Source organism: Conger conger, chromosome 1 (genome assembly GCF_963514075.1).
Source record: "Conger conger chromosome 1, fConCon1.1, whole genome shotgun sequence".
Lineage (NCBI taxonomy): Eukaryota > Metazoa > Chordata > Actinopteri > Anguilliformes > Congridae > Conger > Conger conger.
In genome coordinates, this window is record NC_083760.1 from 41,312,757 (window position 1) to 41,325,712 (window position 12,956).

At 40.5% G+C, this 12,956-nt stretch overlaps 1 pseudogene; it reads right to left on the reverse strand.

Annotated features, from left to right (window-relative positions):
* Positions 1 to 4,282: 4,282 nt before the first annotated feature.
* LOC133125925 (uncharacterized) overlaps positions 4,283 to 12,956 on the reverse strand; it is an 83,743-nt pseudogene continuing 75,069 nt past the window's right edge.

Consider the following 12,956-nt stretch of genomic DNA (forward strand, 5'->3'; position numbering starts at 1 on the left):
CAAACTAGCCCGGGCCTCCCTCCCCAGTCCTTGGCTTTCTGATGCTCTACAAGCTGACCAAACCAAACTGCAGGCAGCGGAGAGAAAATTGAAAAGGTCCTGTCTCCCTAGTAATATAGCTTCCATCCATGCCCTCTTATTATCTTTCTATTCCCCTGTCTCTCTTGCTAAATCTTCCTTCTTTCACTCTAAAATTAACTCAGCCGCCTCTAACCCTTGCAAACTGTTTTCAACCTTCTCTTCTTCTCACGCCCCCCACCACCACACTTTGAAACTCCTCACATCCCACCAACTAGGAAGTGAGCTCACATTTCAGTAACACTTTGATGTATCAACACCAAATTTGGTACATAGACTCAGTTTCCTCTCATTTGACCACTGGGGGGCTCCGCAATAAGTAAAAAGGTGTTTTGTCAAATAAATGTTAATGTGTTTGCCTTAAAAAAGTTATTCTTGTGTGTGGTTGTATGTTGGAAGATGCCAGGCAGAGACAAAAGTGTTTGTCCATTACAGTCAAGTGAAAATGGCGGCGAAGTCACCAAACAGGAAGTGAGGTCATAACTCAGCAGCACTTGATGTATCAAAAAACCAAATTCAGTGCATGGACTCAGGACCACATTTTAAAGCTCCAAAAGTTTTCAGTCATTTAACCACTGGGGGGAACTGCAATAAGCCAAAATGCATTTTGGCTAATAACTGGTGATGTGTTTGCTTAAAAAAATAATTATCATGTCTGGTGATACTAGATAGACATGGCAAGTTTTCATGTCAACCTAATTGATGCAGCTGCCATATTGGATTTTATCAAAAGGTTTAAAAAAATTGGACAGGCCACAATGTTTGCTAAATCTTCACCAAATTTGGCACAGATGATTTTCAGAGCAAGCCTCAGAAAAGTTATCAGATTTCCGATTTTCGAAATCATTTGTGCAGTACAGCCAATCAAAATCAGTGGTGAGGCCGCCAAACAGGAAGTGAGGCTTTGATTTGTTGATACTAAACTGGTTATGGAGGATGTGGAGAACATTTGGGGTCATTTGATTTGGCACTGAAATAAGCAAAACTGTGTCTCTGCTAATAACTGTTGATATATTTCGGAAAAAAACGGATTCTTATGTATGCTGATACCTTGGTAAATCACAAAGCTGAGGCATGACAACCTGTTATCTCAACTTAATTGATGTGGCTGCCATATTGGACTTGATCAAAATGTTTAAAAACATTTCAACACCAACATATTTTGTCCAATTTTCACCAATCTTGGCACAGATCATCATCAGGCCAACCCTCACAAAACTCTGATGCATTTTCATTTCAAAAACATTCATTCATTACAGCCAAATCAAAGGCAAATTACCTAAACAGGATGTGGGCTCATATCAGTTACACCCAATCTTTGGTGAATTGACATAAAACTGGCTATCAGTGGTTACAGCCATTGATACAGACTTTTAAAATGATCCAATCAAGTTGCCAAGGCAACCCTGCCCTGCTGGACTGCTTGGCCCCCTCAACCCTGCTTGTTGGTTTAATGTATTGTTGTTTTCTTAAAGAACATAAATAACTTAAAAAACATAATAAATGCTGCAAATTATAATGCCTGCTGGGGCCCCATTGTCATTAGACCAAAAAAATCTATTAAGAGAGCACAATCCTGCAAACTGCTCAAATTGGCCACTGTATTGACAGCCATCTTTTCACAGTTATTACATGACCTTGCGTAAAGCACACATACGGAGACTCCCACCTCTACAATATCGGGGATTGCACTGCTGCCACACAATTGGCTGATTAGACAATCGCAAGAATAAGTGGGTCTTATAAAGTACAAATATTGCTAATAAAGTGCTTGGTGAGTGTTTAAGTAAGAAAGGGGACCGTAATGATCTAGGAAACTACAGGCCTGACAGTCTACCTAGTATCACATGTAAAATACTGGAAGGGACTAGAATTATTTATTGAAAATAATTTTTTCTTAAAAAAAAAAGCTTAACTCAGGACAGGAGTTAGAAACTAGCAATAGCTATAATCTCTGTATGCGGAACATCAACTTCATGAACCTGGTGTAAACTAGCAGTAATGATGTTATGTCTCTTGGCATTGTCCCTACTCAAATAAACAATGATATTGTATATCTAGATTTCCAAAAAGCATTTGACAAGGTATCACATGACAAACTCATTACCAAAATGAGGATGGTAGGAATTATAGAATTATAGGTCCGGAATTGGCTAATGGATAGAATACAAAGAGTAGTTGGAGGGGCCTTATCCATGCAGGGTATTGTGGGAAGTGGAGTTTTTGGGTTCTAGTCAATGTGCGGTAGCAGTAAATAAGGCCAATAGGATGCTAGGATACATAGCCAGGAGTATTGAGTATAAGTCCGAGGAAGTTATACTCTTGTTAGTACTGTGTGCAGTTTTGGGGACCGCACTATAAGAAAGATACAGAGGTACTAGAAAAGGTTCAGAGAAGGGCAACCAGATTGATTCCATGTATAAAAGATAATAGTTATGAGGATAGACTTTGGATGCTTAATCTCTTTCAGTTTAGTAAAAGGAGGCTTTGGGGGGATTTGATTGAGGTTTTTCAATTCATTAAAGGGATTAACAAAGTGAATTATAGGGGATTCTTCAGGGTAGGTTTGGTTCGCAGAACGAGAGGGCACAAATGGAAATTGGCAAAGGGGAAATTCCATGCAGATATTAGGTAGTATTTTTTCACACAGCGAGTGGTCAATGTGTGGAATAGCTTACCAGTACATGTAGTGGAGGCAGAAACACTGGGGGGTTTCAAGAACAGGCTTGATACGGTGTTAGATTCTATTTAGCTTTTTGGCAAACTAGGCAGTAAGTGCACTTAGGGGTCGGAAAAGGCAAACATTGCTGGGCTGAATGGCCTGTTCTCACCATTACCTTATGTTATGTTATGTTACTGGTAATACTATGGTGTTTAAATATTTGCATTTACAAGCAGGTGTACAGGTGTAACTGAGTGTATATGAACATTTTGATGTATAATAATAAATATATAAATAAAGCTAAAGAATAACAGTAGTGTGTTGCTTCGCAATCACACTCATTACCATGGTAACTATACAAATAAGATTGGATTTAGGAGTTAGGATGTTTCTGTAATATGGTCCGTGGTTAACATTATTGTCACCCTTGAATTTTTTGTATATCATGTACAATATCTTCAGAAATAACTGGAAATATACTAACATTGTATAATCAGAATATTTTAACAGGATGTCCAAATTTCAACAAAGAGGATGCCTTTTCAACATACATGCAGTGATTTTACTGAAAAATTATGACTTGGCCAGCAAGTCACCCTTCTATAAGCTTCTTGCACCTGTCTGCTGGTATTTTCTCCCACTCGTCAATTGTAATTTGTACAAACTGCTGCAGGATTCCTTTTCACAATGGGCTCATTGTGAAAGTTCAGCTCTTTCCAAAGATTTTCAATCGGATTGTTTTCGGAGGGTCCTCCTTGGCTTTTGCCCATAAAGCCCTTCTTGTTTTGGTGTGTGACTTCTGGTATGGGTTGAAACCATCCTGCAGAAAACATGAGCAGAAAACATTTTAATGACATTGCAAACTCTTGAAATAGGGATGCCAATATCTTTGGAGATGGCCTTGTACCCTTTAGAATTCTTATGTTTGGTGATGATAATGTTTCTGATGTTCTCAGACAGCTCTCCTGTCTTCACCATTATGAAAATGGGAGTAAAAGTGCCCATTTTAAAGCCATCATTTATTGGTTAATTCAAGTCTAATTTCACTGCAATTACAATCCAGTTCTTCTTTTCAAACTGATTTGAATTCTTCAAAAGGGTGCCAATAATTGTCAAGGCAATGTTTCTATTTTTATACTTCCTCCTTAATTATAATTGTTATTGTTTCATCCTGTGCTGTTCTACATCAAACCTATGAGTGTATATGCAGTGGTTTCATGTTTAATTTGACGTTTTGCCTCTGCATCAAGTATGCAGCCAGCCAGGAAAAAAATACTTGCAAGGTTCTGACGGTAGGGGACAGCCACGTTGCATTTTGTCCTGTAACAGGCAGAGCAGCCATTTGTTCCAGGCTTTGTCTCCAAATCCATACAAGGACCTCGTATTTGATTCAGATCCAGTCCCTGGCACCATCCCAGGCTTTGGCCCAAGTTCTGTCCCTGACACTGTCCGAGAGTGATACCAGAGTAATTTTGCATGTTTAAGCTGAAATACATTTCTGAAGCTCAAATACAACCACCAAAATAGTCTGTGTCCTTTTTTTCACATCTGACAAAAGAATTTAAAAAATGCTGAAGAAATAACCTCCGGAGGAAAACAAAGGCATTTTCTTCTACTTATGTAACTATGTACACAGTGTAACCAATATTATGGACAGCACTTTGTGACTGGACGCCCAAATGAGGAGTTCAACTGCATAATGTAAGGCTTGCTGTCAGCTTGAATGGTATCTGATCTCCAGCAACAAACTATTATTTATTGCGGTAGCTGGCTTAATGATATGGGTAACTCATCATGTTCCGAACACCAAGTTAACTTTCACAACAAATAAATAACAAAAATACTTCCAAATCAGCTTTGCTTTTTGTGTGTCCTTCCGTTTTCATAAAAACTTGGTATGAGGCACATAGGCTACATGATCCATTTTAGCATGCAGTGAAATGGTAATGGTGATCCACTGTGACATTGTTTTATTATATCACATTACAAGGCATTTAGCAGACGCTCTTATCCAGAGCGACGTACAATGAAGTGCAGATCAAACACAGGAACAAGTGTGCAGAGGACTAGAGAGAAGAGTACAGTTCCGAGTCCAAGCGTGACCATACAAATACAATCGGAACCCTTGAAGAATACATCAACTTACAAACTAGCATACCACAGTTGGCAGCTAGAATACCCCGAGTACAACAATACAATAACTAATACAAAACACAACAATATCTATATATAACTATATAAGTGCCATTATAGTCTATGGCATGTCTATGGCATATACAAGACTAATTATGGTGGTGAGGTAGGGAGGGAAAGGTGCAGCCTGAAGAGATGAGTCTTCAGTCGGCATTTGAAAGAGGTCAGAGACTCTGCCATTCTGAAATCTACAAGGAGGTCATTCCACCACTGTGGGGCCAGGACAGACAGCAGTCGTGAGCGAGAAGTGCAGGTGTGGCGAGGGGGAGGTGCCAGACGGCACAAAGTGGCGGAGGGGTCTTGCTGGTGTATATGTCTTGATGAGTGATTGAATATATACAGGGGCTGATCCCTTAACTGCCTGGTACGCAAGCACCAAAGTTTTAAATTTGATGCAAGCCATAACTGGCAGCCAGTGGAGGTTGCTGAGCAGGGGGGTGATATGTGAATATCTGGGAACATTGAATACCAGACGGGCTGCAGCATTCTGGATCAGTTGTAGGGGTCTGATGGCAGATGCTGGAAAGCCAGCCAGCAGAGAATTGCAATAATCCAGGCGGGACAGGGCCATTGCTTGGACAAGGAGCTGAGTGGAGTAGGTGGTGAGGAAGGGTCGGATTCTCTGGGTGTTGTACAGGAAGAACCTGCACGCCCGGGTCACCATAGCAATGTTCTTGGACAAGGACAGCCTGTTGTCCATCACCACTCCAAGGTTTCTTCCACTAGGGGATGAGGTCACTGTGGTATCCGCTAGTGAGATGGAAAAATCGGAGAAGGGAGAGGTTAGAGCAGGGATGAAGATTACCACCGTTTTACCTGGGTTGAGCTTTAGATGGTGGTTGCCCATCCAGCTAAGGCAGGAGGAGATATGGGTAGAGACCTGTGTGTCCGATGGGGGGAAGGAGAGAAAGAGTTGGGTGTCATCGGCATAACAATGATATGAGATACCATGAGCAGAGATAATAGGGCCAAGGGATCTTGTGTGAATGGAGAAGAGGAGGGGGCCGAGGACTGAACCCTGGGGGACTCCTGTGACAAGGGGGCGAAGGGTTTACACTCTTCCAGCCCAGGTCACCTGGGAGGACCGGGCAGAGAGATAAGATTTAATCCAGTCTAAGTCTGTGCCACTGATCCCTGTAGATGCCAGGGAGGATAGGAGGATGGAGTGGTTGACCGTGTGGAAGGCTGCAGAGAGGTCAAGGACGATCAGGACAGAGGAGAGGGAGGCTGCTTGTGCAGCCTGAAGGGACTCATTGACGGAGAGGAGTGCGGTCTCCGTCGAGTGGCCAGGTCTGAAGCCGGACTGGTGGTGGTCCAGCAGTTTATTCTGTGAGAAGAAGGAAGAGAGTTGGTTGGAGGCAGCTCATTCAATGGATTTGGATAGAAAAGGAAGGAGAGATACCGGACGTTAGTTCTGAATGCAGGAGGGGTCCAGAGTGGGTTTCTTTACTACTACAAACTGGGCACGCTTATATGGGTCAGCCTGCATAACAGTAAATATAGTAGAAGATATGGTCTTATGCAGTTATTTTAGTGTCAGGGATAGTCAATAAGCAACAATAATAATAAACCACACTCCTCAGGAGAAAAACTACCATTATACGAACATCAACTTCTGGTGGAAGTGGCCGTTTCCACAGAACACAATGAGTTTATATTAGCCCAGTCTGGAAGGAATGTTTTGACAGAGGTCGCTAGAGTGGGTGGGGTTTACAAACTGTCATTTTCATCACCACTTTATTTGCACAGCTCCAGCTGATGCCAGCGAAGAAGAATGTGGAGGACCAACAGGAAATGCAACTAGACTCGGGTAGATTTTATATTTTAAAAAGATTTATAGGATTTATAGACAATTATTTGAAGATTTGAAGATCTCCGCTTGTCTCATTTTTGACCAAAATCAAATCTGACGCAGTATTCTTTAAAACTGAGAACTGCACAATATTACTCCCTGTACCACGCTGCATCACATATTTTAGCCATGCCGATTACTGTCCTTGGGATCAATTTGTTTTAGTCCCAGAAATGATTCTAGGGTCTTTGGGAGCCAAAGGAAAAAACATGCACGGGGCCCTTAAGACTGACCCCCCCCCCCGCCCCCCGACCCCCCCAAAATGACATTAATAACTGTGAGAGAGAGATGAGGGGGGTATGTCATATCAATATCAATACCAGGTGAGGATACATTGAACTCACAGAATTGTTAACTGTTAATAACTTTATCAATGTCAACAATAGGCCTCCTTGGTGTAAAATCCAGCTATGACTAGCTTGAACAACTAGAAATTACCACCTTCCAGCTGTTTCAAAACATAGCTTGAGCTGGTTGAACTATGTTGAATACGGAGCTGGTTGAACCTACTAACTGTGTCAAACCTGAGCTGTGTTTTCAGCAGGGCTTCATTTAGACCCATTTTGAATCAGAACATTTTTCATTGTGAGATTTTGAGGCAAGACAAAAAAAAAAGAGAAAAAAAAGGGTATAGCAGCAGTAAATTATATCAATCGCAATCCCAAACTCAGTCCTGGAGTACCCCTGTGTTTGTTGTTCTTCATTCCAATCACAACTGCAATCCAAGAATTTTAACAAGCTGTTATTTTTTCTGTGCTTTTCATGTCTGTCTTAAACCACATTTTGTCAGATAGCTATGCATGCCATAAAGAATACAATCCCCATGTTCATATTGTGCTTATTGTACAATATTGCAAACAATGCAAACATTTTGCAGAAAAATAGCAAAAAAAACTAGTAAATAATTTTAACTGAACAAATTAAAGACTCGAGTGAATCTATTTGGGGATTAGCCCCTAATTTGACACCTGCGCACCAAAAGTAACCTTTTGGAAAATAATTAAGAATTCAAAGGAAAAGCAGGTAATACCAAGGCAAACCTGCATTGAAATTAAATGCATGTTCAACTACCTAATTATGAGCCTATTAGCTAACATTAGTCTTTCATTTGTGACCTCTTCTGATGTAATTGTTTGCAACAATATTTCTGGCATAATGTGGTTTAAGGTAAATAATCTTATTTTAAGAAAAGCACCTAATTAACAAAGATTAACAACTTATAATAATTTGATGGCAATTGGGGTTGGAACAAAAAAGAAAATACACAGGGGTACTCCAGGACCGAGTCTGAGAATACTGGTTTAGACAATAACGGCTCATAACCACTGTTCTTTGGTAGCGTATCTTGTGTAATGTCAGGCTAATTGGACGATTTGTGGTTGCAGATGAATTCGCACATTGGATGTGATCTGTCGGCACCTATATCTCACAATGGGCCTCATTTATCAAACGTGTGCCAACCGAAATTCACCGTAAGTCCATCGGAAATGCATTTCCACGAATAATGTGGGATTTATTAAAGTTTTCAGATGTCAGCTTATTCGTAGGAGCCCACAGAACTTCACGAGTGGTCTCAGCTGTTCGTATTGTGCGCGGAAATGAAAGTGCACGGTTGTAAAGCGTGTTTTGTGTGTTTATTATTCCATTCATTTATATTTTATTTCATATCATATAAAGATGCAACAGGATTCACCATGAAAATGGGTAATGTTTCATTCCAGTAATCCTGATTAATTAATGTTTAAGTGAGGTTTAATATATATTCCATAAAACACATAAAAGTTTTGCTATAAATAGGGCATAGCCTGCTTAGGCCATCGTTTATATGTCTGGCCTCTCTTTACATTACTTTAGCCTATAAGAAGATTTGGGGCATGGTGTAGCCTGCTTCGGAAAAAGCACATATTCAAATACCGAGCTGATTGGTAAGGCTCACAGGATAATGAAAATATATCTCTCCTTGATAATCCCAGACAGTAACTTCTCTCCTATTATTGTATAACTTTGCCTACAGTTTTATGTCAAACCATTTTTGTTTTACCTGTTCCACACTGTTTTTATTCCAGTCCTATCTGGTATATACATAGTGTATGTAGCCTATATAAACAAAAGTAGGCTAATTACTAATATTTAGATGTTAGTTTGGATGAAAAGAAGGAAACCTGCACGCTGATATGCTCCTTACACACCTTTATTGTAGACAACGTTTCAATCCCAGTGGATCTTCGTCAGTTTTGGCACATCGCTTTCTGTTTCTCCACCAGGACAATCAGCTTAATTTCCTTGTTCATCTTTGAACAGAATGACCACGGACAATAATGGCGAATTCAAGTTGAAGTTTATTATAAGAAAACATCATGGCATAGAAGATGTTAAGTCCTAAAAAAGTTTTCATATATATTTTCATGTTCACAAAGACAAGTTACAAAGTAGCTGTAGAAAACACAGTCATATAATGATTTTTAAAAATCTGATCATGTGTAGGTATTTTAAAATGACCTTTTTTCATCTTTTCTCTGCCATCTCTGGAATTCATTTATTATATTTCCTTATAAGGTATAAGGTATTTTAGGGGTGTCAGTTCATGCTAATTATACATTTTGCATACACACTTTTTGTTTACGATTGATTGGTATTTATCAACATACACATGTGGATACGAAAAAAAGCTGTGTCTACTCCTGTTTCATGAATCCTGCGCAAATATTTAATGATTTTCCGATTACACATACATTTGCGCACGGATGTCCAAAAATATTGATAAATGAGGCCCAATGTGTGGTGGAACCACATGCTTCCTGATGATGCAGTTAGTTGGGACTCGTTTGGGAAATTAATTTGACGATTTCGAACACATTTGATATTATCACCAACGATCCATACAGATCATGTATGTAGTGGGAAATATTAATTTGCACTGTCAACTAGATAAGATAGCTAGCAAGCTACCTCGCCAGGTACTAGCTGGTTTGCTAGATAATTAAGATAGGCAACTTAACTAAGCAAATCGGACTGTACTTATTGTTCTTAATTTGTTCATCATTATCTCCAATTGTCCTAATTCCTCCTTCCTATTCTTCTTGTTTTTTTCTTATTTTGTTGAGAACCGCCAGGATAAATCATTTTCATTTTGACAGCCACCCCATGTTGTGTGCTGATAATGAGGCCCCTTTTAGGGGGGTTTCTGGAGTAGGCTACACACAACACTGCCCATTGGATGTTTCAAGGGGGTTCGTGCCTTTTTAGATTGTCATTGCCGTAGGACTAATGTGATCATCCTTCGGGGGGCCCCTCAAAGTTCCCCGTCTAGGGAGGTTTCCGAGTACACACTGCACTGTTTGCCCAACAGATGTTTACATTTTGAAATTGCCAATGCTGTAGGACCCCTTTGGCAGCCCCTTCAGGGGCCCTTTGGGGCTCCAGGCAATTCGCTTCCTTGTCTGTCCTGTTTACTCCAAAGCCTAAGGCTAAAATTAAACTGGCTTTGTAGCATTCCACACCAGCATGTGCGCACCAGTTCATGCTTGTATCTATTACATCTTGTCGTGATCAAGTGCAGTGATTCAACAAACAAAGAAGGTGAGTTTGCTGGCGAGAATGTGTTCACAAACTGTACCGATTTCAGTGGATGATATCTTACGGAACACCAGCTGTGCTGAGTGCTTGGATTTGTTCTGTCTACAAGGTGGGCCGTAAGGACCTGACTACGGATGTACTGATATAAGAGATGGAGGGACATGGGCCCTCCAGGGCCCCTCCCAAACCAGGGGCTGCACCACCGATATGACCGCCACTATATATAACCAGGGTGATACACCCATCAAAATATATAAGAACTGGAGACAGCGTGTGCTTTTCTGGTTCCATGGATTCCTTTTGAAGCTGCTCAATGGTGCGAGAAGCCAATTCATGGAGGCCACCATGTTGGACTATAGGGCTTTTGGCACCAGAGTATGTGCACTGGGTGCCTAGATGGTAAGGATCACAATAAAAGCATGGCAATGATGTGAGCCTGAGACGGGTGCGTGGGGGTTGGACCCAAAATGCACGACTCAGAAACAATAGTAAAATAAAGTCCCGTTAGGGCTTTATTCGGGACGAGTCCCAGGAGCGTAGTCAACACAAGCAAAGTCCATACACGAAGATCCAGCCAAACAAATACAAAACAAACAAAAAGCACGGTGCCGAGGGAAGAGGCAATCTCGTAGTCGGTAGGCGTGCAGGGAGGTCCGGTAGCAGGAGAGCTGTCAGCGGGGCAGATGAACAGGCAGACGGCAGGCAGAGGCATAGTCGTGGGCGAAGCGGGAGTCGAAACCATGAAACAATCAGCGGGGCAAAAGTACAAAAACGGTAGGCGGGGACGTAGTCAAGAAACAAACGAAGGTCACAAAACAGAAATCAATAATCAATAGTCGATGACGGGCTTGGATCGTAACGTGTAATCAAAACAGTAAATGCTCAAGAGTTGCGTGGAAAACAGAGGCAGACAATTTCGCAGTGAACAGTTGCGCGACTGGGCTATAAATGCAGGTGTAGACAGGTGTAGACAATTAGTTAGAGCGTAGCAAGGAAATGGAAAACAGGTGCGATGGATGACAAGTTTAACAAGGAGATTAGTAATCGTTAGTAATAAACCTATCCTGCCCTAGCATTAGTAAATTAGTAAATGACATGCACGAGAAACGTAAGGTAACATGAACACATGATTAGTTTGTTAGTCTCTACCCAATCCTGATCTAGCGTTAGTAGTTTTAGTAAATAGACAAATAGAAACAATTAGGAAGTGAATGACAGAAGGAGAGAGAGAGAAAAGGCGGAATGCAAGGTTTGCGGAAAAACATGTAAAAGTGTATGCATAAACCGTGACCAGTTAACGTAACAATAAACATAAATCAAAACATGACACAACGCGAAAACTAAGACGATAATCACTCAACATAACCAGGTAATAAAATCGTACGAAAACATAACTAGACATGACAAGAAAATAAATCGTAACGAAACATAGCTAAACAACATGACGAACCTAGACAACATAATACATGATAAGACACTACATGACTAAGACAACATAAATAAACATAAATCAACATAAAACATGGCGAGACAGACCTGAAACGTGACAGAGCCATGGGTGTGCTCTGACAATTGAGAAAGTGGAAGTGAAATGGAAGCCTGGGCTTAGCTGTCTCCTGCATACAGTAGCAGGAGGCTGGCAGGATGGGAGAAAACAAGTGACTGTATGTGACCATTTTTAATGTGGCTTCTACGTTAGTGCAAGTTAAATAAATGCAACCATGGACATTCTTATAGAAGCATTAGGCAACACTTTTTTTATTATTAAATTTGTTTCAGATTTTTCCCATTTTCTCCCAATTTGGTAGGCAATTGTACCTTATCAATTCCAATTACCCATGTTTCTTTTATTCAATTAAAAAAATTTGATAGCTAGTTGAGTCAATCACAGCCACATATGCGTTCATGTGCAGGTGTGCCCATGAAGCAGGGGTAAGCAGTGTGATGTAAAACCATGCAGACCAAATTTTAATGAAATAAATTCTAGATCACCTTCTGTGGGGCTGAGAAAATAAATTGGTTGCTGGACAGCAAAGGCTTGCAAAACTGCAATGCCTCAAGTAACCACTGGAGCTTGCGAGCTTCTCCTAGAATGGCAATCCCTGACCCCCTGGATATATACACTCTACCGTATATACACTCTACAGTAAGCCAGTGAACTTGATTATGGGTGTGGCTTATCACAAAAAGCTAATAAATTACAGATTGTTGGACATAAAGCAATGAAACTTGGAATGCATACTGACACCATCATAACGAAAGCAAGCCTAAAGCCTTGACCCAAACAAAACACATAGTGCCACTACCGAGCTATACATATTAAAAATATGTCCACATCCTCATAAAAGCTTATGTTACTGTTCATAAGCTTTAGTGGTCTTTCAGGGCAGTTATGTAATCAGCTTACTTGTGCCTATGACCTAATTGGCTTAATATTGGCTGTGTTTGCTTGGCCCCCTTAACTGCTGCTTGCAGCTATATTTATTATTATTATTATTATTATTATTATTATTATTATTATTATTATTATTATTATTGTTAGGGGTCAAAGCACAAAGCGCTATTGCGGACAATTGAAAATGTGATATATTTTCT